The following is a 23,362-nucleotide window of genomic DNA, read 5'->3' on the forward strand; positions in this document are numbered from 1 at the left end:
TGGGGGGGGGGGGGTTAAGATCTTCACAAATACACTGTTCCCTGAGAATAAGACATCCCTTGAAAATAAGACCTAGTGAAATTTTTGTCCTGCCCAAACTGGATAGGAGACGGAAACCTGCATTCATTTTTCAAACCCATTCATTTGAATGTGTTTGGAAAGTGGCCGGCTGTGAGCGCCAGTGAGCGTTTTGTGCTCTCCATGACTAAACCGTTTTTTTTTAACTGGACACAGTTGGACATGCAGTACTTTGTGTCCAGTTTAAAAAAAAAACTGTTTCGCCGTGGAGAGCACAGAATGCTCACCGGCACTCACGGTCAGACACTGTCCATCGGGTTTCTTTCTTCTGTCTGCAGAAGATGGAAACCTGACAGACGGAGATCGGGCACAGATGAGAACAAGCCCTAACTTTCTTATCCCATTTTTACTCGCTGTAGTGTTAACAAGTGGCGCCCTGAGGTCATCTCTCACCACGTGCATCACAGAAAAAGAGCCAGTTGGCAGGTCAGGAAAGTAATAGTTCTCTGCCTGCCAGTGCCAGTAAGGGTGCACAATTTTATCAGCATCCTAAAGACATAGATACGAGTGCAGGGACAAACAGGTCGAGATTCACTTACATATAAGTAGTGTAGTAAACTGTTCTACATATACATATGTTTCGCTGTTCCAACACTTCTGAGTCTGTGACTAATAAAATGTTTGAATACTGGCAAATTATATATAACTCGTGACACAGTTTATTATGTATGTATGTATATATTTTTTATTTATAATATATATTTATAATCAGATCATTCTCTTTCAAGTAAACCACATTTCATTCATTTATAAAGAACAGCAGCATCTGGTGGACAACCCAGGTTGATGCTAATTAGAGATGAGCGAACAGTGTTCTATCGAACTCATGTTCGATCGGATATTAGGCTGTTCGGCATGTTCGAATCGAATCGAACACCGCGTGGTAAAGTGCGCCATTACTCGATTCCCCTCCCACCTTCCCTGGCGCCTTTTTTGCTCCAATAACAGCGCAGGGTAGGTGGGACAGGTGACGTTGAAAAAAGTAGGAAAAACCCATTGGCTGCCGAAAACATGTGACCTCTAATTTAAAAGAACAGCGACGCCCAGCTTCGCGTCATTCTGAGCTTGCAATTCACCGGGGACGGAGGTTTCCGTCCAGTTAGCTAGGGCTTAGATTCTGGGTAGGCAGGGACAGGCTAGGATAGGAAGGAGAAGACAACCAACAGTTCTTGTAAGAGCTAAATTCCAGGGAGAAGCTTGTCAGTGTAACGTGGCACTGACGGGCTCAATCGCCGCAACCCAGCTTTCCCAGGATCCTGAATGGAATACACTGTCAGTGTATTCCCGTATACCCGATATATACCCCCGATACCCGTTCCAACGGTGTGCCCCCCCACCTTCACCCCAGAAATACCCTGCAAGTCCCCTAGCAATAGAATTGGGGCTATATACACCCACTATTTTTGCTACTGCCATATAGTGCCATTGTCTCACTGGGAATTCAAAGAATATATTGGGCTTACATATAACTTCAATTCCAGGGAGAAGCTTGTCAGTGTAACGTGGCACTGACGGGCTCAATCGCCGCAACCCAGCTTTCCCAGGATCCTGAATGGAATACACTGACAGTGTATTCCCGTATACCCGATATATACCCCCGATACCCGTTCCAACGGTGTGCCCCCCCACCTTCACCCCAGAAATACACTGCAAGTCCCCTAGCAATAGAATTGGGGCTATATACACCCACTATTTTTGCTACTGCCATATAGTGCCATTGTCTGACTGGGAATTCAAAGAATATATTGGGGTTACAAATACCCTCATTTCTTGCTACTGCCATATAGTGCCAGTTTCTGACTGGTAATTCAAAGAATATATTGGGGTTATAAATACCCTCATTTCTTGCTACTGGTATATAGTGCCATTGTCTGACTGGGAATTCAAAGAATATATTGGGGTTATAAATACCCTCATTTCTTGCTACTGGTATATAGTGCCATTGTCTGACTGGGAATTCAAAGAATATATTGGGGTTACAAATACCCTCATTTCTTGCTACTGCCATATAGTGCCAGTTTCTGACTGGTAATTCAAAGAATATATTGGGGTTACGTGCACCCACAATTTTTGCTACTGGTATATAGTGCCATTGTCTGACTGGGAATTCAAAGAATATATTGGGGTTACGTGCACCCACAATTTTTGCTACTGGTATATAGTGCCATTGTCTGACTGGGAATTCAAAGAATATATTGGGGTTATAAATACCCTCATTTCTTGCTACTGGTATATAGTGCCATTGTCTGACTGGGAATTCAAAGAATATATTGGGGTTACAAATACCCTCATTTCTTGCTACTGCCATATAGTGCCAGTTTCTGACTGGTAATTCAAAGAATATATTGGGGTTATAAATACCCTCATTTCTTGCTACTGGTATATAGTGCCATTGTCTGACTGGGAATTCAAAGAATATATTGGGGTTACAAATACCCTCATTTCTTGCTACTGGTATATAGTGCCATTGTCTGACTGGGAATTCAAAGAATATATTGGGGTTACAAATACCCTCATTTCTTGCTACTGCCATATAGTGCCAGTTTCTGACTGGTAATTCAAAGAATATATTGGGGTTACGTGCACCCACAATTTTTGCTACTGGTATATAGTGCCATTGTCTGACTGGGAATTCAAAGAATATATTGGGGTTACGTGCACCCACAATTTTTGCTACTGGTATATAGTGCCATTGTCTGACTGGGAATTCAAAGAATATATTGGGGTTACGTGCACCCACAATTTTTGCTACTGGTATATAGTGCCATTGTCTGACTGGGAATTCAAAGAATATATTGGGGTTATAAATACCCTCATTTCTTGCTACTGGTATATAGTGCCATTGTCTGACTGGGAATTCAAAGAATATATTGGGGTTACAAATACCCTCATTTCTTGCTACTGCCATATAGTGCCAGTTTCTGACTGGTAATTCAAAGAATATATTGGGGTTATAAATACCCTCATTTCTTGCTACTGGTATATAGTGCCAGTTTCTGACTGGTAATTCAAAGAATATATTGGGGTTATAAATACCCTCATTTCTTGCTACTGGTATATAGTGCCATTGTCTGACTGGGAATTCAAAGAATATATTGGGGTTACAAATACCCTCATTTCTTGCTACTGGTATATAGTGCCATTGTCTGACTGGGAATTCAAAGAATATATTGGGGTTACAAATACCCTCATTTCTTGCTACTGCCATATAGTGCCAGTTTCTGACTGGTAATTCAAAGAATATATTGGGGTTACGTGCACCCACAATTTTTGCTACTGGTATATAGTGCCATTGTCTGACTGGGAATTCAAAGAATATATTGGGGTTATAAATACCCTCATTTCTTGCTACTGGTATATAGTGCCATTGTCTGACTGGGAATTCAAAGAATATATTGGGGTTACAAATACCCTCATTTCTTGCTACTGCCATATAGTGCCAGTTTCTGACTGGTAATTCAAAGAATATATTGGGGTTACGTGCACCCACAATTTTTGCTACTGGTATATAGTGCCATTGTCTGACTGGGAATTCAAAGAATATATTGGGGTTATAAATACCCTCATTTCTTGCTACTGGTATATAGTGCCATTGTCTGACTGGGAATTCAAAGAATATATTGGGGTTATAAATACCCTCATTTCTTGCTACTGGTATATGGTGCCATTGTCTGACTGGGAATTCAAAGAATATATTGGGGTTACAAATACCCTCATTTCTTGCTACTGCCATATAGTGCCAGTTTCTGACTGGTAATTCAAAGAATATATTGGGGTTACGTGCACCCACAATTTTTGCTACTGGTATATAGTGCCATTGTCTGACTGGGAATTCAAAGAATATATTGGGGTTATAAATACCCTCATTTCTTGCTACTGGTATATAGTGCCATTGTCTGACTGGGAATTCAAAGAATATATTGGGGTTACGTGCACCCACAATTTTTGCTACTGGTATATAGTGCCATTGTCTGACTGGGAATTCAAAGAATATATTGGGGTTATAAATACCCTCATTTCTTGCTACTGGTATATAGTGCCATTGTCTGACTGGGAATTCAAAGAATATATTGGGGTTACAAATACCCTCATTTCTTGCTACTGCCATATAGTGCCAGTTTCTGACTGGTAATTCAAAGAATATATTGGGGTTACGTGCACCCACAATTTTTGCTACTGGTATATAGTGCCATTGTCTGACTGGGAATTCAAAGAATATATTGGGGTTATAAATACCCTCATTTCTTGCTACTGGTATATAGTGCCATTGTCTGACTGGGAATTCAAAGAATATATTGGGGTTACGTGCACCCACAATTTTTGCTACTGGTATATAGTGCCATTGTCTGACTGGGAATTCAAAGAATATATTGGGGTTATAAATACCCTCATTTCTTGCTACTGGTATATAGTGCCATTGTCTGACTGGGAATTCAAAGAATATATTGGGGTTACAAATACCCTCATTTCTTGCTACTGCCATATAGTGCCAGTTTCTGACTGGTAATTCAAAGAATATATTGGGGTTATAAATACCCTCATTTCTTGCTACTGGTATATAGTGCCAGTTTCTGACTGGTAATTCAAAGAATATATTGGGGTTATAAATACCCTCATTTCTTGCTACTGGTATATAGTGCCATTGTCTGACTGGGAATTCAAAGAATATATTGGGGTTACAAATACCCTCATTTCTTGCTACTGGTATATAGTGCCATTGTCTGACTGGGAATTCAAAGAATATATTGGGGTTACAAATACCCTCATTTCTTGCTACTGCCATATAGTGCCAGTTTCTGACTGGTAATTCAAAGAATATATTGGGGTTACGTGCACCCACAATTTTTGCTACTGGTATATAGTGCCATTGTCTGACTGGGAATTCAAAGAATATATTGGGGTTATAAATACCCTCATTTCTTGCTACTGGTATATAGTGCCATTGTCTGACTGGGAATTCAAAGAATATATTGGGGTTACAAATACCCTCATTTCTTGCTACTGCCATATAGTGCCAGTTTCTGACTGGTAATTCAAAGAATATATTGGGGTTACGTGCACCCACAATTTTTGCTACTGGTATATAGTGCCATTGTCTGACTGGGAATTCAAAGAATATATTGGGGTTATAAATACCCTCATTTCTTGCTACTGGTATATAGTGCCATTGTCTGACTGGGAATTCAAAGAATATATTGGGGTTATAAATACCCTCATTTCTTGCTACTGGTATATGGTGCCATTGTCTGACTGGGAATTCAAAGAATATATTGGGGTTACAAATACCCTCATTTCTTGCTACTGCCATATAGTGCCAGTTTCTGACTGGTAATTCAAAGAATATATTGGGGTTACGTGCACCCACAATTTTTGCTACTGGTATATAGTGCCATTGTCTGACTGGGAATTCAAAGAATATATTGGGGTTATAAATACCCTCATTTCTTGCTACTGGTATATAGTGCCATTGTCTGACTGGGAATTCAAAGAATATATTGGGGTTACGTGCACCCACAATTTTTGCTACTGGTATATAGTGCCATTGTCTGACTGGGAATTCAAAGAATATATTGGGGTTATAAATACCCTCATTTCTTGCTACTGGTATATAGTGCCATTGTCTGACTGGGAATTCAAAGAATATATTGGGGTTACAAATACCCTCATTTCTTGCTACTGCCATATAGTGCCAGTTTCTGACTGGTAATTCAAAGAATATATTGGGGTTACGTGCACCCACAATTTTTGCTACTGGTATATAGTGCCATTGTCTGACTGGGAATTCAAAGAATATATTGGGGTTATAAATACCCTCATTTCTTGCTACTGGTATATAGTGCCATTGTCTGACTGGGAATTCAAAGAATATATTGGGGTTACGTGCACCCACAATTTTTGCTACTGGTATATAGTGCCATTGTCTGACTGGGAATTCAAAGAATATATTGGGGTTATGTGCACCCACAATTTTTGCTACTGGTATATAGTGCCAATTTCTAACTGGGAATTCAAAATGCGCAAGGCTCCCGGAAAGGGACGTGGACGAGGCCATGGGCGAGGTCGGGGGAATGGTTCTGGGGAGCAAGGTAGCAGTGGAGCCACAGGGCGTCCCGTGCCTACTCCTGTGGGGCAGCAAGCATTGCGCCACTCCACAGTGCCAGGGTTGCTTGCCACATTAACTAAACTGCAGGGTACAAACCTTAGTAGGCCCGAGAACCAGGAACAGGTCTTGCAATGGCTGTCAGAGAACGCCTACTGCACATTGTCCAGCAGCCAGTCAGACTCCTCTCCTCCTATTACCCAACAGTCTTGTCCTCCTTCCTCCCAAAATTCCCAAGCTTCACAGAACAATAACCCCAACTGTCCCTGCTCCCCAGAGCTGTTCTCCGCTCCTTTCATTGTCCCTCAACCTGCCTCTCCACGTCACGATTCCACGAACCTAACAGAGGAGCATCTGTGTCCAGATGCTCAAACACTAGAGTCTCCTCCATCTCCGTTCGATTTGGTGGTGGATGACCAGCAACCCACCCTCATCGACGATGATGTGACGCAGTTGCCGTCAGGGCATCCAGTTGACTGGCGCATTGTGCGGGAGGAGTAGATGAGACAGGAGTTGGAAGAGGAAGTGGTGGATGATGAGGACACTGACCCGACCTGGACAGGGGGGATGTCAAGCGGGGAAAGTAGTGTGGATGTTGAGGCAGGTGCAGCACCAAAAAGGGTAGCTAGAGGCAGAGGCAGAGGTCAGCAGCTTAGGCAAAGCCAGGCCACACCCGGAATCTCCCAAGATGTTCCAGTTCGTACCCAGCCCCGAAAAACTCCCACCTCGAGGGCACGTTTCTCGAAGGTGTGGAGTTTTTTCAAGGAATGCGCCAAGGACAGATATAGTGTTGTCTGCACAATTTGCCTCTCGAAATTGATTAGGGGCTCTGAGAAGAGCAACCTGTCCACCACTTCAATGCGCCATCATTTGGAATCCAAGCACTGGAATCAGTGGCAGGCAGCAACGGCAGGACAAAGGCCACCTGCCGTTCACGCCACTGCCACTGCCTCTGCCACTGCCTCTGCCTCTGCCACTGCCACTGCTGACTGTGCTGGCGATGCACTCCAGAGGACGAGCCAGGACACCACTTCATCTGCCTCCGCCACTTTGTTGACTTCTCCCTCATCCTCCCCTGTTCCTGTCTTATCTCCTTCTCCTGCACCATCAAAGGCACTATCAGGCGCTTCTTTACAACAACCCACCATCTCTCAGACATTGGAGCGGCGGCAGAAATACACTGCTAACCACCCACACGCGCAAGCCTTGAACGCCAACATCGCTAAACTGCTGGCCCAGGAGATGTTGGCGTTCCGGCTTGTTGAAACTCCCGCCTTCCTGGACCTGATGGCAACTGCGGCACCTCGCTATGCCGTCCCTAGCCGTCACTACTTCTCCCGGTGTGCCGTCCCCGCCTTGCACCAGCACGTGTCACTCAACATCAGGTGGGCCCTTAGTTCCACGCTTTGCACAAAGGTCCACTTGACCACCGACGCGTGGACAAGTGCATGCGGACAGGGACGCTACATTTCACTGACGGCACACTGGGTGAATGTAGTTGAGGCTGGGACTGCTTCCCAAACTGGCCCGGTGTACCTCGTCTCCCCGCCTAACATTCCTGGCAGGGACACGAGAAGAACACCCCCCTCCTCCTCCTCCTCTACCGCCTCCTCCTCCGCCACCGCCTCCGCCACCGCCTCCTCCTCCGCTGTTAGATTGACCCCAGCTACGAGTTGGAAACGTTGCAGCACTGGCGTTGGTAGACGTCAGCAGGCTGTGCTGAAGCTGATCAGCTTGGGGGACAGACAGCACACTGCCTCCGAGGTGAGGGATGCCCTCCTCGATGAGACAGCAATATGGTTTGAGCCGCTGCACCTGGGCCCAGGCATGGTCGTTTGTGATAACGGCCGGAACCTGGTAGCAGCTCTGGAGCTTGCCGGACTTCAACATGTTCCATGCCTGGCCCACGTCTTCAACCTAGTGGTGCAACGTTTCCTAAAGAGCTACCCCAATGTTCCAGAGCTACTGGTGAAAGTGCGGCGCATGTGCGCCCACTTTCGCAAGTCGACAGTAGCCGCTGCTAGCTTAAAATCTCTCCAGCAACGCCTGCATGTGCTACAACACCGGCTTTTGTGCGACGTCCCCACACGCTGGAACTCAACGTTTCAGATGTTGAATAGAGTGGTTGAGCAGCAGAGACCTTTGATGGAATACCAGCTACAAAACCCTAGGGTGCCACAAAGTCAGCTGCCTCAGTTTCACATCCATGAGTGGCCATGGATGAGAGACCTTTGTGACATCCTACGGGTCTTTGAGGAGTCCACAAGGAGGGTGAGCTCTGAGGATGCGATGGTGAGCCTTACAATCCCGCTCTTGTGTGTTCTGAGAGAATCCCTGATTGACATCAGGGATAACTCAGATCACACAGAGGAGTTAGGGATAGCATCCGATCCGTCACAGCTGGAGAGTAGGTCCACACATCTGTCCGCTTCACTGCGTTTAATGGAGGAGGAGGAGGAGGAGGAGGAAGAAGAGTTGTCCGATGATGTGATGGTGATACAGGAGGCTTCCGGGCAACTTCGAATCGTCCCATTGTTGCAGCGCGGATGGGTAGACATGGAGGATGAGGAGGAAATGGAGATTGAACTTTCCGGTGGGGCCAGAGGAGTCATGCCAACTAACACTGTGGCAGACATGGCTGAGTTCATGTTGGGGTGCTTTACAACCGACAAGCGTATTGTCAAAATCATGGAGGACAACCAGTACTGGATCTTTGCTATCCTTGACCCCCGGTATAAAAACAACATCTCGTCTTTTATTCCGGTAGAGGGGAGGGCCAATCGCATCAATGCTTGCCACAGGCAATTGGTGCAGAATATGATGGAGATGTTTCCAGCATGTGACGTTGGCGGCAGGGAGGGCAGTTCCTCCAGTAGGCAACCAAGTTCTCACCGGTCCACACAAACGAGGGGTACACTGTCTAAGGTCTGGGACACCTTGATGGCACCCCCTCGCCAAAGTGCCGCCACGGAGGGTCCTAGTGTCATCAGGCGTGAGAAGTATAGGCGCATGTTGCGGGAATACCTTTCCGACCACAGCCCTGTCCTCTCCGACCCCTCTGCGCCCTACACGTATTGGGTGTCGAAGTTGGACCTGTGGCTTGAACTTGCCCTATATGCCTTGGAGGTGCTGTCCTGTCCTGTCTGAGAGGGTGTTCAGTGCAGCCGGTGGCATCATCACTGACAAGCGCACCCGTCTGTCAGCTGAGAGTGCCGACCGGCTCACTTTGATAAAAATGAACCACCACTGGATAGAGCCTTCATTTTTGTGCCCACCTGTGTAAAGCACCCCAACATGAAACTCCATGTCTGTACTCAACCTCTCCAATTCCTCCGCATCCTCATACTCATCCACCATAAGCGTTGCACAATTCTTCACTCCCTCCACCCTGATTTCCCCCAACTCTGCTGGTTAGAGGCTCCCTCCACCCTGCTTTCCCACAACTCTGCTGGTTAGAGGCTCCCTCCACCCCGCTTTCCCACAACTCTGCTGGTTAGAGGCTCCCTCCACCCTGCTTTCCCACAACTCTGCTGGTTAGAGGCTCCCTCCACCCTGATTTCCACCAACTCTGCTGGTTAGAGGCTCCCTCCACCCTGCTTTCCCACAACTCTGCTGGTTAGAGGCTCCCTCCACCCTGATTTCCACCAACTCTGCTGGTTAGAGGCTCCCTCCACCATGAATTGGTCCAAACTGGGCTGTTTAGAGGCTCCCTCCACCATGAATTGGTCCAAACTGGGGTTTTTAGAGGCTCCCTCCACCATGAATTGGTCCAAACTGGGCTGTTTATAGGCTCCCTCCACCATGAATTGGTCCAAACTGGGGTTTTTAGAGGCTCCCTCCACCATGAATTGGTCCAAACTGGGGTTTTTAGAGGCTCCCTCCACCATGAATTGGTCCAAACTGGGGTTTTTAGAGGCTCCCTCCACCATGAATTTGCCCAAACTGGGCTGTTTAGAGGCTCCCTCCACCATGAATTTGCCCAAACTGGGCTGTTTAGAGGCTCCCTCCACCATGAATTGGTCCAAACTGGGGTTTTTAGAGGCTCCCTCCACCATGAATTGGTCCAAACTGGGGGTTTTTAGAGGCTCCCTCTACCATGAATTTGCCCAAACTGGGCTGTTTAGAGGCTCCCTCCATCATGAATTGGTCCAAACTGGGGTTTTTAGAGGCTCCCTCCACCATGAATTGGTCCAAACTGGGGTTTTTAGAGGCTCCCTCCACCATGAATTGGTCCAAACTGGGGTTTTTAGAGGCTCCCTCCACCATGAATTGGTCCAAACTGGGCTGGTTAGAGGCTCCCTCCACCCTGATTTCCACCAACTCTGCTGGTTAGAGGCTCCCTCCACCATGAATTGGTCCAAACTGGGCTGTTTAGAGGCTCCCTCCACCATGAATTGGTCCAAACTGGGGTTTTTAGAGGCTCCCTCCACCATGAATTGGTCCAAACTGGGGTTTTTAGAGGCTCCCTCCACCATGAATTGGTCCAAACTGGGGTTTTTAGAGGCTCCCTCCACCATGAATTGGTCCAAACTGGGGTTTTTAGAGGCTCCCTCCACCATGAATTGGTCCAAACTGGGGTTTTTAGAGGCTCCCTCCACCATGAATTGGTCCAAACTGGGGTTTTTAGAGGCTCCCTCCACCATGAATTGGTCCAAACTGGGGTTTTTAGAGGCTCCCTCCACCATGAATTTGCCCAAACTGGGCTGTTTAGAGGCTCCCTCCATCATGAATTGGTCCAAACTGGGGTTTTTAGAGGCTCCCTCCACCATGAATTGGTCCAAACTGGGGTTTTTAGAGGCTCCCTCCACCATGAATTGGTCCAAACTGGGGGTTTTTAGAGGCTCCCTCCACCATGAATTTGCCCAAACTGGGCTGTTTAGAGGCTCCCTCCATCATGAATTGGTCCAAACTGGGGTTTTTAGAGGCTCCCTCCACCATGAATTGGTCCAAACTGGGGTTTTTAGAGGCTCCCTCCACCATGAATTGGTCCAAACTGGGGTTTTTAGAGGCTCCCTCCACCATGAATTGGTCCAAACTGGGGTTTTTAGAGGCTCCCTCCACCATGAATTTGCCCAAACTGGGCTGTTTAGAGGCTCCCTCCACCATGAATTTGCCCAAACTGGGCTGTTTAGAGGCTCCCTCCACCATGAATTGGTCCAAACTGGGGTTTTTAGAGGCTCCCTCCACCATGAATTGGTCCAAACTGGGGGTTTTTAGAGGCTCCCTCTACCATGAATTTGCCCAAACTGGGTTGTTTAGAGGCTCCCTCCATCATGAATTGGTCCAAACTGGGGTTTTTAGAGGCTCCCTCCACCATGAATTGGTCCAAACTGGGGTTTTTAGAGGCTCCCTCCACCATGAATTGGTCCAAACTGGGGTTTTTAGAGGCTCCCTCCACCATGAATTGGTCCAAACTGGGCTGGTTAGAGGCTCCCTCCACCCTGATTTCCACCAACTCTGCTGGTTAGAGGCTCCCTCCACCATGAATTGGTCCAAACTGGGCTGTTTAGAGGCTCCCTCCACCATGAATTGGTCCAAACTGGGGTTTTTAGAGGCTCCCTCCACCATGAATTGGTCCAAACTGGGGTTTTTAGAGGCTCCCTCCACCATGAATTGGTCCAAACTGGGGTTTTTAGAGGCTCCCTCCACCATGAATTTGCCCAAACTGGGCTGTTTAGAGACTCCCTCCACCATGAATTGGTCCAAACTGGGGTTTTTAGAGGCTCCCTCCACCATGAATTGGTCCAAACTGGGGGTTTTTAGAGGCTCCCTCCACCATGAATTTGCCCAAACTGGGCTGTTTAGAGGCTCCCTCCATCATGAATTGGTCCAAACTGGGGTTTTTAGAGGCTCCCTCCACCATGAATTGGTCCAAACTGGGGTTTTTAAAGGCTCCCTCCACCATGAATTGGTCCAAACTGGGGTTTTTAGAGGCTCCCTCCACCATGAATTGGTCCAAACTGGGGTTTTTAGAGGCTCCCTCCACCATGAATTTGCCCAAACTGGGCTGTTTAGAGGCTCCCTCCACCATGAATTTGCCCAAACTGGGCTGTTTAGAGGCTCCCTCCACCATGAATTGGTCCAAACTGGGGTTTTTAGAGGCTCCCTCCACCATGAATTGGTCCAAACTGGGGTTTTTAGAGGCTCCCTCCACCATGAATTGGTCCAAACTGGGGTTTTTAGAGGCTCCCTCCACCATGAATTGGTCCAAACTGGGGTTTTTAGAGGCTCCCTCCACCATGAATTGGTCCAAACTGGGGTTTTTAGAGGCTCCCTCCACCATGAATTTGCCCAAACTGGGCTGTTTAGAGGCTCCCTCCACCATGAATTGGTCCAAACTGGGGTTTGTAGAGGCTCCCTCCACCATGAATTGGTCCAAACTGGGGGTTTTTAGAGGCTCCCTCCACCATGAATTTGCCCAAACTGGGCTGTTTAGAGGCTCCCTCCATCATGAATTGGTCCAAACTGGGGTTTTTAGAGGCTCCCTCCACCATGAATTGGTCCAAACTGGGGTTTTTAGAGGCTCCCTCCACCATGAATTGGTCCAAACTGGGGTTTTTAGAGGCTCCCTCCACCATGAATTTGCCCAAACTGGGCTGTTTAGAGGCTCCCTCCACCATGAATTTGCCCAAACTGGGCTGTTTAGAGGCTCCCTCCACCATGAATTGGTCCAAACTGGGGTTTTTAGAGGCTCCCTCCACCATGAATTGGTCCAAACTGGGGTTTTTAGAGGCTCCCTCCACCATGAATTGGTCCAAACTGGGGTTTTTAGAGGCTCCCTCCACCATGAATTGGTCCAAACTGGGGTTTTTAGAGGCTCCCTCCACCATGAATTGGTCCAAACTGGGGTTTTTAGAGGCTCCCTCCACCATGAATTGGTCCAAACTGGGGTTTTTAGAGGCTCCCTCCACCATGAATTGGTCCAAACTGGGGTTTTTAGAGGCTCCCTCCACCATGAATTGGTCCAAACTGGGGTTTTTAGAGGCTCCCTCCACCATGAATTTGCCCAAACTGGGCTGTTTAGAGGCTCCCTCCATCATGAATTGGTCCAAACTGGGGTTTTTAGAGGCTCCCTCCACCATGAATTGGTCCAAACTGGGGTTTTTAGAGGCTCCCTCCACCATGAATTGGTCCAAACTGGGGGTTTTTAGAGGCTCCCTCCACCATGAATTTGCCCAAACTGGGCTGTTTAGAGGCTCCCTCCATCATGAATTGGTCCAAACTGGGGTTTTTAGAGGCTCCCTCCACCATGAATTGGTCCAAACTGGGGTTTTTAGAGGCTCCCTCCACCATGAATTTGCCCAAACTCTGCTGGTTAGAGGCTCAATCCACCCTGATTTTCAAAACAAATGTTGGTGCCAACCTCAACTTACTACAAGGGCCAAATTCACTGCTGGTGACAAGCTCTCCTCACTGCAAGTGCCAAATACACATGTTTCAAGGTGTTTTCCTACTGTCAGAGAGGTGGTATTGAGTGTGTAAAGTGTGTAGTTGTTAGGCTGTGATGTTGGGGTAATAGAGGGTCTTTGGTGTGTTAGATGCCCCCAGACATGCTTCCCCTGCTGTCCCAGTGTCATTCCAGAGGTGTTGGTATCATTTCCTGGGGTGTCATAGTGGACTTGGTGACCCTCCAGACACGGATTTGGGTTTCCCCCTTAACGAGTATCTGTTCCCCATAGACTATAATGGGGTTCGAAACCTGTTCGAACACACGAACATTGAGCGGCTGTTCGAATCGAATTTCGAACCTCGAACATTTTAGTGTTCGCTCATCTCTAATGCTAATAAATAAAAAAACTAAAATGTTTTAATGCTATGAGAAGAAAAAGTACCATCAACATTATGTAGCACTTTTGGTGAGAGGGAAAAGGCACTCTCTTCTATTTGTATTAGCACAGCAAAAAAATAAAATAAAATTATGATTGGCAGATTTGTGAGAAATATCCTATGTCAGCAGCATAAGACATCAATATTAGAGCATTGGAGGTCAGAGTGTATTGTTCCCTGTGATGGTTTGAAATGTCTTGATCTTTTTACCTCTTAATATGTTTATGTAATTATTGCTGTTTTACGATGCCACATAATCTTAAATGGATTGAACCACTGAGGTTGTAGTTGAGATGATATATTCCTTGACTAGAACATTCTAGTTAAAAAGAAACTTTTACCACCTCTGCCAAGTCCAGCTCTTTGCATGCTCTGCGTTTTTTCTCTAGCGCAGACCATTCTTCAGTCACTGCTTTTAGTTTTGGTGCCTCATATGCTATTTAGACTCTGTAGTGTCAGATGGTCAGTGCCAGGTAGGAGCAGTAAAAGCTGAGATTCAATTAGAAGCATAGAATATCAGCTGAGAATCACACCCCTTACTTGCTCCTGCCTGACATCTCCCTTCTGACAATACAGAGCCTAAATTGCATATAAGGCACCAAAACTTAGGCCTGGTTCTGTTTGGCAATTCCATTCGAAATTAGTATTGGAAATCTTCAAAAACTGATTTCGAACTGTCTGAATTAAAAACCATTAATTTCAATGGGTTTTAAAAGTAATCTGCATGTATCAGTTTGTACCATTTCCATGTGGTTTCTGCTTTTTCATGTGGGGAGAAAAGTAGAAATTGCAGGACTTTGTCTCCGTACTAAAAATAAGAATTCCCAATGGACAGAAACCAATCTACCAATCTGTTTTTTGATTGTTTTTTTGTGTTTTTTTTTTAACATTCGGATCTATTGAAACGAATTACAAACTGAGTGTAAGGGAATAGCTAGGGCAGCAATTCCCCAGTAGCTGTTGAAAACCATGGGGCAGAACACAAGAGACAGTGAGCCCTAAGCTGAAGCCCCCAACTGTCCCTTCCTATTGCCAGGCCCTATCCTAACTAATAAGTGGCAACCACAAAGACAGTCCCTTCCTGTATATGTGATACACAAAACGCAGACAAGATGGACAACAACAAAGGGAGGTCAGCTAGCCAAGGGTCAGTAAACAGTCGAGCGATGCAGTGCCAAATCGGAGTCCAAATTATAGTCAGTAGGGAAAGCCAGAGGTCAAGGATTAGAATTCAAGCAAAAATAGTGACAGCAAGGAGCAAGTACGCACAAGGCAATAGCAAGCACTGGTGTGAATGAAAGCCAAGACTAAATAGGGGAGGAAGAACCCACCCTGAACCTGACAGGAAGGCAGGCTGTCAATCACAGGGCAAGGCCAGATTAACCACTTCATGAACAGAGGCAAACAAGGGCAGAAGACGGGTGTGGTGGAAATTCAATCACAGAACTAGAGCCGTGTTCACACAGTGCAACCAAAAACTTTAAACAAAGAACCAAACTGCACACGCATCCTGCACCGCCGCATGTGAGCAGAGGGTGGTGCAGTGACTCCAATAGGCAGAGATGTTACACTGAGATCAATGAGTTTGTGTCCGTTTTGCAATCAGTTTTTCCTTCTGCGCATGCTGTGGCCTGGTTCACATCTGTGTTTGGGATTCCGTTCGGGGAGTCTACTTGGGGACCCCTTGAATGGAAACCTATACGCATAGAAAATCGGTTACCTGGGAAAACACTTGGACCCCATAGACTATAATTGAGTCCGTGTGTTTTCTGCATGATTCGTGCGGAAAACCACACGGACCCCATTATAGTCTGGGGTCCGCGTGTTTTCCCAGGTAACCACTTTTCTATGCTTATAAGTTTCAGTTTTCATATCCCCAAGTGGACTCCCCAAACAGAATCCCAACCACAGATATGAACTAGAGGTCAGAATGAAGGGAAAAGGGAGGAAAAAAAAATGGATTGGTCAAAAACGGAATCAAACTGATTACAAAGGCCGAGTTCACATCTGCATTCTGGCCTCCATTCTGCAGGTTTCCGTTTCCTGCACGAAACTGGGCGGGAGACTGAAACCTGCAGGCCTTTTCAAATCCATTCATTTGAATGGGTTTGAAAAGTGTCCGGCCGTGAGCACCGGTGAGCGTTTTGTGCTCTCAGCGGCGAAACCATTTTTTTTTTAAACTGGACACAGAGTCGGACATGCAGGACTTGGTGTCCGATTTAAAAAAAAAACACTGTTTCGATGTGTAGAGCATAAAACGCTCACCGGCGCTCACGGTCAGACTCGGTCAGACTCGGTCTGACAGGTTTCCGTCTTCTGCGTCTTCTGCAAACCTCAGAATGGACACCAGACGCTGATGTGAACCCAGCGAAACTGACAAGTGATCAGTTTTTTTGAACTGACACCCATTGACTAATCAGTCTAGAAAAACTGATTCAGGTATCAGCTGTGATAACGGTTTGGAATCCTTTTTGTACCAAACAGTTTTTCTCTTAAATCTGTTTGTAAGCGGATGGATACCAAACGCAGCTTAACAGTGCTTACTGCTTGGGAATGGTGAAGACTAGAGAAAAAAGTCCAACAGTGCTGGATTCAGTGGAGCAGTGCCTATTAAATGATGTTGAACTTGGCATAGGTGATGAAAGGTCCATTTACACGTAGCAATTTGGTGCGGATTCTGACGCAAAATTTGCGTCAGAATCCACGCGCAAAAAGTAGTCTCCTTTCTTTGTACATTGTGGGGATTGGCTGTCCGCCTCTCCCTTTTTGTTTTTCCTGTTCCTTTATTCAAAAATTTCAATAAAATTTACAGTTAAAAAAAAAGTAGTCTCCCATTGACTTCAATGGGTTCAGTTTTCCGCACAGAACCCATTGAACTCAATGAAAAAAAAAATACTCCCACTGATTTCAATGGGTTCCGCATGGAAAACGGAACCCATTGAAGTCAATGGGAGACTTCTTTTTGCGTGCAGATTCTGATGCGAGTTTTGCGTCAGAATCCACGCCAAATTCCTCCATGTGAATGAACCCTGAAAGGGGCTCTATCATTGGGAAAAGTCATTTTTGGATAAGCACATCCTTGCATAGCCTTTAGAAAGGCTATTTAACACATACCTTTTGTATGAAAATTGCCTCAGTAGTCTTTGAATAAGTCCGTTTTTATTCTTGTGCTAATTAGCCTTCTTTGTGCACTGGAAGTCTCACTGTGCAGTCCTCTCTACTATTCTCTAAGTGTATGCATCGCAGAGGCTGCTGTGCTGATGATTCATCTCCCTGCTGGTATACACCGAGAATAGCAGACACAGACGCTTCTGATGCACGAAGAAGGCTAATTAGCATATAAATAAAGCAAAAAATGGTAAAATATTTAATATATGGGAGTTGTAGTTTTGCAACAGCTGCAAGACCACATTGACAGGTGACCCTGCAGCTGTACGCGGACGCATAGAATGTTTTTTTTTTTTTGCGGGGCCAGATGTACTTTTTAGTTATACCATTTTGGGGAATATCTATTGATTAGATCACCTTGTAATGAAAAAAACCCCGGCGGTTTATGATATATGATTTTCTACTGTTATATATATTCTAGGGAAAGGAGGTGATTTAGAACTTTTATTTCATATTTTTATTATATATTTTTAAAGCTTTTTTTTTTTTACTATTTTGTTCCCCCGGGGGCTTGAACCTGCGGTCACTTGATTGCAAGTCTCATAGACGGCAATACAACTGTATTGCCGTCTATGGGACATTCTGTATATTAGTATTACGGCTGGTCATAGACTAGCCGCAATACTAATATAGCCGTGACAGGCCTGGGAGCCTCATTAGGCTCCCGGCTCTCACCCGAACAGGTCGGCTTCTGCGATATTGCCGCGCAGGAGCCGGCCTGCAACTTCACAGGTACGGGGCCGGTGGGGACCGGCCCCGGGGGAGAAGGGGCCGCCGATACTGACTACAGACCCGGCATCCGCTGTACTAGAGAGGCGGATGCCGGCGAGGGATAGATGCCATCACAGGTGCCGGGGACTGAGACATCGCTGTGCTCCTCTGCCCTGCATGAAACCAGCGGCGGGGGGACAGAGGAGCGGAATAGCATCACTCCTCCTGCTGCTGGCTTCATGCAGGGCAGAGAAGCGCAGCGATGTCTCAGGCCCCGGCACCTGCGTCTATCCCTTGCCGGCATCCGTCTCTCTAGTACAGCGGGTGCCAGGCGCCACATTCGGACTATAAGACGCACCTTTCTTTTTCCCCCAAATTTAGTGGAAAAAAGTGCGTCTTATAGTCCGAAAAATACGGTACTTCTTTTTTTTTTTTTCCCCACTCCTTCCTCCAATACCTCTTCTCAGCCCGCCAAACGCCTTTTTACCATCAGGAAGGGGAATTTCACAATCAACACAGGCTGTGTCTCCTTTTAGAGGAGAGTTTCCGTCGTCTGTGATCATCCAGAGGAGGGGTAGACGAGGCCATGGCAGCACTCGCTAAACCACTCGACTCTACGGAATTTACAATGATCACCAATAATCTCATAAAAGAAACTTGCAAGACCTGAAAGTGTAATTACAGAGCGACAATCAACGATCCGGCTGAGAAGAGTGTAGGTATCACAGGAGTTCGGGCTGTACAAGATGCACCAGACATCAGCAAAGCCCCACTACAGGATAGGGAGGCAATGGAGGCAGTTTAAATAGCCTGCCTTACCGGGAGGCGTGGCTATCTGCTGACTCCGCCCAGGGGAGAAGGGGGGGAGGGAGAGAGAAACGCCCACACAGACAAAAATATACCCCAAAGGGAGAAGAGAACTCTTCCCCCCCCTCCCGAAACCGGCCCCTGAAACCAAGCCAAAGCTACTCAGGGGGGCGAGCGCCGCGGCCTCCCGAACTAACCAAACAGCAGCCTGACACTGCCTGAAGCCGCAGTGGAACTATGTCAGCCAGGATAAAGAAAGGGACGGCCGCCAGAGGGATTCCCCAACCCAGAACAGGACAGCCGGAGGGAAGTTTAAAAGACAGGAGGTAGGACCCAACCTGCCCATTGAGGACACAAGGTCCTCCCATCTGTCCTACCGTCCACAGGACAGAAAAAAACACGCCGGTGGGAGGTCCTTGTACCCTCTTATAGGGCCAGGTTGTGATTGGTTAATTAATTAAAAATTCCATCTGTCCTACCAGCACACAGAGGCAGAATACCCCACATGTGCTGCTGTATGACGACAGGCAAACACATTTTCCCTCTTCAGGAGAAGAGTTAATTGATCCCTCTTTCCTCAGGAGAAGTCAGGAAGATGGAGTGTTCAAGTTAGGTCAACTTAAATGCTGCTCACAAGTTACAGCTAGTATTCAATATCACAGTCAGGAGACAAGTCACTAGTTGTACTGCTCTTTTTTTGTAAGTGAAGACTGTGAAAGGAAATTTTGTACGGATCTTATAGCTATGACTCTCAGGCCTTCAGGGGGAAATCTACCACCAGCTGCTACGGAGCAAGTCCCTATTTCACTACACTAGCACTTGAGGAGTCTTGGAGGGTATGGTACAGATTATAGCCAACATGAAATCGGCTATTACTACTCCCATCTTCTGTACGCTCCTTTGCTGGGTTGCTGCCTGAGTGTCAATACCCCCACCTGTAAGGGTCCATTCACACGCTCATTTTGGCAAAACACATGTGTAAAGAATACACGTGTAAAAATAAGACTCCCATTGACTTCCATGACATTTTTACACGTGTAAAAAAAAAAAACGCGTTTTGACGAGTTTTTTTTTTCCACATATATACATAGAAAAGCAGATGATTTTTAATCCCTAAGTAATGGCCTGATTTAAGCCTTAACTATCAAACTATTTTTTTTGCGTTTTATTGTTGTCGCATACCAGTACCTAGAGCTTTTTTTAAAAAATATTTCTGTCAATGCAACTGTATGACGGCTTTTTTTTTTTCAGTTTGTGTTTAAATGGTACTAGTTTGGGGTAGATATATCTCATTGACTAATTTTTAACTCTTTCTGAGATGGAATATATAAAAAAAAAGAGATTTTGCCATTGCTATTGTATGCTATAAACTTTACATCATTCAAAGTGCGGCTTCATCTAATACATTTATTCACTGAGTTGATACCATTGAATTGATACCAAATTAGTATATTTTTTAAGTTTACTACTATTAATTACTTTTGTCAACAGAATTGTCTGAGGGCTGACTTTCTGTATTTTAGGAAGAGGGGACAAAAAGGCTGTTAAAAAGATGCTCAAATGACGCTGGACAAGATTTTCCTTCCTGAACACTTTTGAATTAACATTGATTAACATTAACACCACACTCTCCTACTTTGTGCTCAGGGAGCCTTCACAAAATACACGTGTAAAAATAAGACTCCCATTGACTTCAATGACATTTTGCAGGCGTATTTTTACAGGCTTGCTCCAGTCCTTTGCTGTTTATATTCCTGTGACCTGTACTTCTACTGTTTGGGTGCTTTCACACGGAGTTAACGCTCCGCTCATTCTGACACATAAACACGTTCAGAGTGAGTGGAGTAAAATAGAATCCCATTGAGGTCAATGGGTTCAGTCTTACGCGCGCTACCCATTGAACTCAATGGGAGGCTTTTTTACCTATTGCATTCAATGTGATACACGCATATCACGTTACTATCAATTTTGTGAGGAGTTTGGGCAGCCATGGACACTCTGGGTATTGATGGTAGTTTTACAGCAGTCAATTTCAGGAATAACCTTTCCTAGGAATGGCAGTTGCCCAAAACTTATTCCACTGACCCTTACACCTCCTTTCCATCTTCTGGAGAAACTAGTTCTTTGATCCAGAATTTATCTTTTTATATTTAAGCATTTACCATCAACCCTAAAACCATTAAGGAAGGAAGTCATGAGATCACCGAAGAGAAATGTTCAGCAGTTTTGCACTTATGTGGTTTCTAAATGACCATTAATGCATTTCATTTCTGTAAAAGCTTGATAACCCCATCAGCTTTAAATGTTCATAAACAATAGATTACATGTGTGTAACTTTGTAACTAAAACGGAAGTATCAACAGAAAATTACATATTTAGTTTTATAACATATAAAATATTTAATGTAATTACCCATATGAACAACATGTTGACATATTGCTGTGTTCATACTGGTCACTAGAGCAGTCACAACTGATGCCTTTTATTTTGAGTATAAACAGATATCTGTCAATAATAATTTTATTACATTACTCCTAATACATGGGCCAATATCAAGAAAAAGTGTGTAGGAAGGCTTATTGGCATCATAACATCCTGTGTAAGGGGCTGTTTACATCACATTTCTGCTGTCTGTTCTTCTGCTGTAATAGTATAGCAGATATTGGGTATTTAAATATGACTGCCTGGTCTCAACTGTATTATAAAGCTAAGACCAGGCACTATTGCCTGCAATTAGTGTCCGATCTAGTCACAGGCATCAGGGCCCCTGCATGGAGGCTGCCATTTTGGGGAGGATTGCCAGGAATGAGATCCCCAGGAACAAGCTTTATGTAGCCTTTAATAGAATTGCAGTCAATTTGCAATGCGTTAAGAAAAGTGGACAAATGCAGTTTTTCTCCAATTACACCTCCATTCTGAATTATATTTCTAGCTTCCAAGTACATTGTAAGGAATATTATATGATGCCATTACAAGTACAATTTGTCCTGCATTCATTCAGCCCTCTTCAGATCCCAGAGTATAACAATTGGAAGTCTGGTGGTTTTTTTGGCATTTTCTAGTCTCCTACAGCTGATGGCACAAAGCTTTGATGTAGCATCGTAATACCAGAGTGCCCCATGTGACCACTGAGGTCCAATCACAGGCAATCACAGACTTCTGACCAATCACCAATTTCACAGATATTGAAATGGTCTCTGCTATTTACATGCTGATTTTTTTTGTTAGAATAGGTCCAATTCTTATCTTCCTCGTCTGTTCCACAAAGATAAGGGTACTTTTACACATACACAGGAGGTGACCAACTCAAATCATCACTTCTGTAAGGTATTGCTGAATATATTATTGACAGGTGCACAATGGAACTAAACTTTTTTTTTTACGGGTATTTGCACATGGATAAACACTTGAAAGGAGATTATGTTGATCTCTTGGACTGGCCAACCGATTCCCCATGTGCGTCTTTGATCAGTAATTTCACAAAATGTTCAGGCTTCAAAAATCAAGGAGTGCATTTCCAATTCCCCATCATTTGGACATTTACCACGGTTTACAATTAATTCTATGACTGTCTTTATTAGACGTTTTATATGTGTATTTGTTACATAGTCTCTCCTCTCCTGCTTATTTATTCTTAAATTGCATAACCAAGGCTACATTGAGATGACCAAGGTGCAAAACAGCCATAAAAATTGTCAATTTTTCATGGCCATCTTGCACCCAAGGGGCAACCATTTTCACAGAACCCCCATATATTACAGTGTATGGAGGGATATGTGAAAACAGACAAACCTAGGACATGACTTGTTAGGAACCTGATGCAACAATAATCACTGTAAGTCTTGGGATACTAGAATCGCCAGGCACCGAGGTAAAAACAGTCCTGAGTGTACTACGCTCTCCTAACCAGAGCGGAACCAGACCCCAGAGTTCTTCACTAGAGCTCCTGATGATGGAGTTAAACTTGGTAAAATCCAGGACCCAGAACCACAGCCGCCCAGAGAGCGATGCACACCCAGCGAACCTCAAGTAAAGAGGACCCAGAAAAACCCAGACACTAACCTCAGTGAATGAAGTTCAGGAGAGCAGGTCAGCACGGAGAGAAGTCGTACAGGGCAATTTGGTAATCCAGAGGTCAAAGCAGGTACCAGGGGAAGCCAAAGTGTAGTCAATCAAGCTGAGTCGGTTTACAGGAGGTCATGTGGTGGCAGGAGGGCGAGGCAGAAGCATAGTCAGGAGCACCAGGTCAAACACATGAGGTTTGTGGAGTAGCCAAAACAAGAGCCAGATAGGAGAGGTCAGGAGAAAGCCAAAGGTCATGCACATGAGGTCAGGAAGATGCCAAGTCAGGAGATCAATAAGTGGTTTTCTGTAAAGCAAGCGGGGTGGGGGTGGGGGTCATCCACATACAGAAGCGATCAGAAATAGCAGGAAGAGAAGACAGGGAAAGACCACTGTGGAGCTGATGCCATGTAAAACGAATAACTAGCAGCAGACGAGAGCCAGAATGAGGCCTAAATGGCCTCACGCCCACCTCTGACCTCCCTGAGCCCAGAAGCACTGGTTCTGTCACTAGAGGGAAACCAGAACCTCCACAGACTCAAGCAGAGTCGTATGAATGAAGCATCACAGAATGTTACTGTTTTTTCCTATTCTTTCTTTAGAACCTTG

Source organism: Leptodactylus fuscus, chromosome 2 (assembly GCF_031893055.1).
Source record: "Leptodactylus fuscus isolate aLepFus1 chromosome 2, aLepFus1.hap2, whole genome shotgun sequence".
NCBI classification, from domain to species: domain Eukaryota; kingdom Metazoa; phylum Chordata; class Amphibia; order Anura; family Leptodactylidae; genus Leptodactylus; species Leptodactylus fuscus.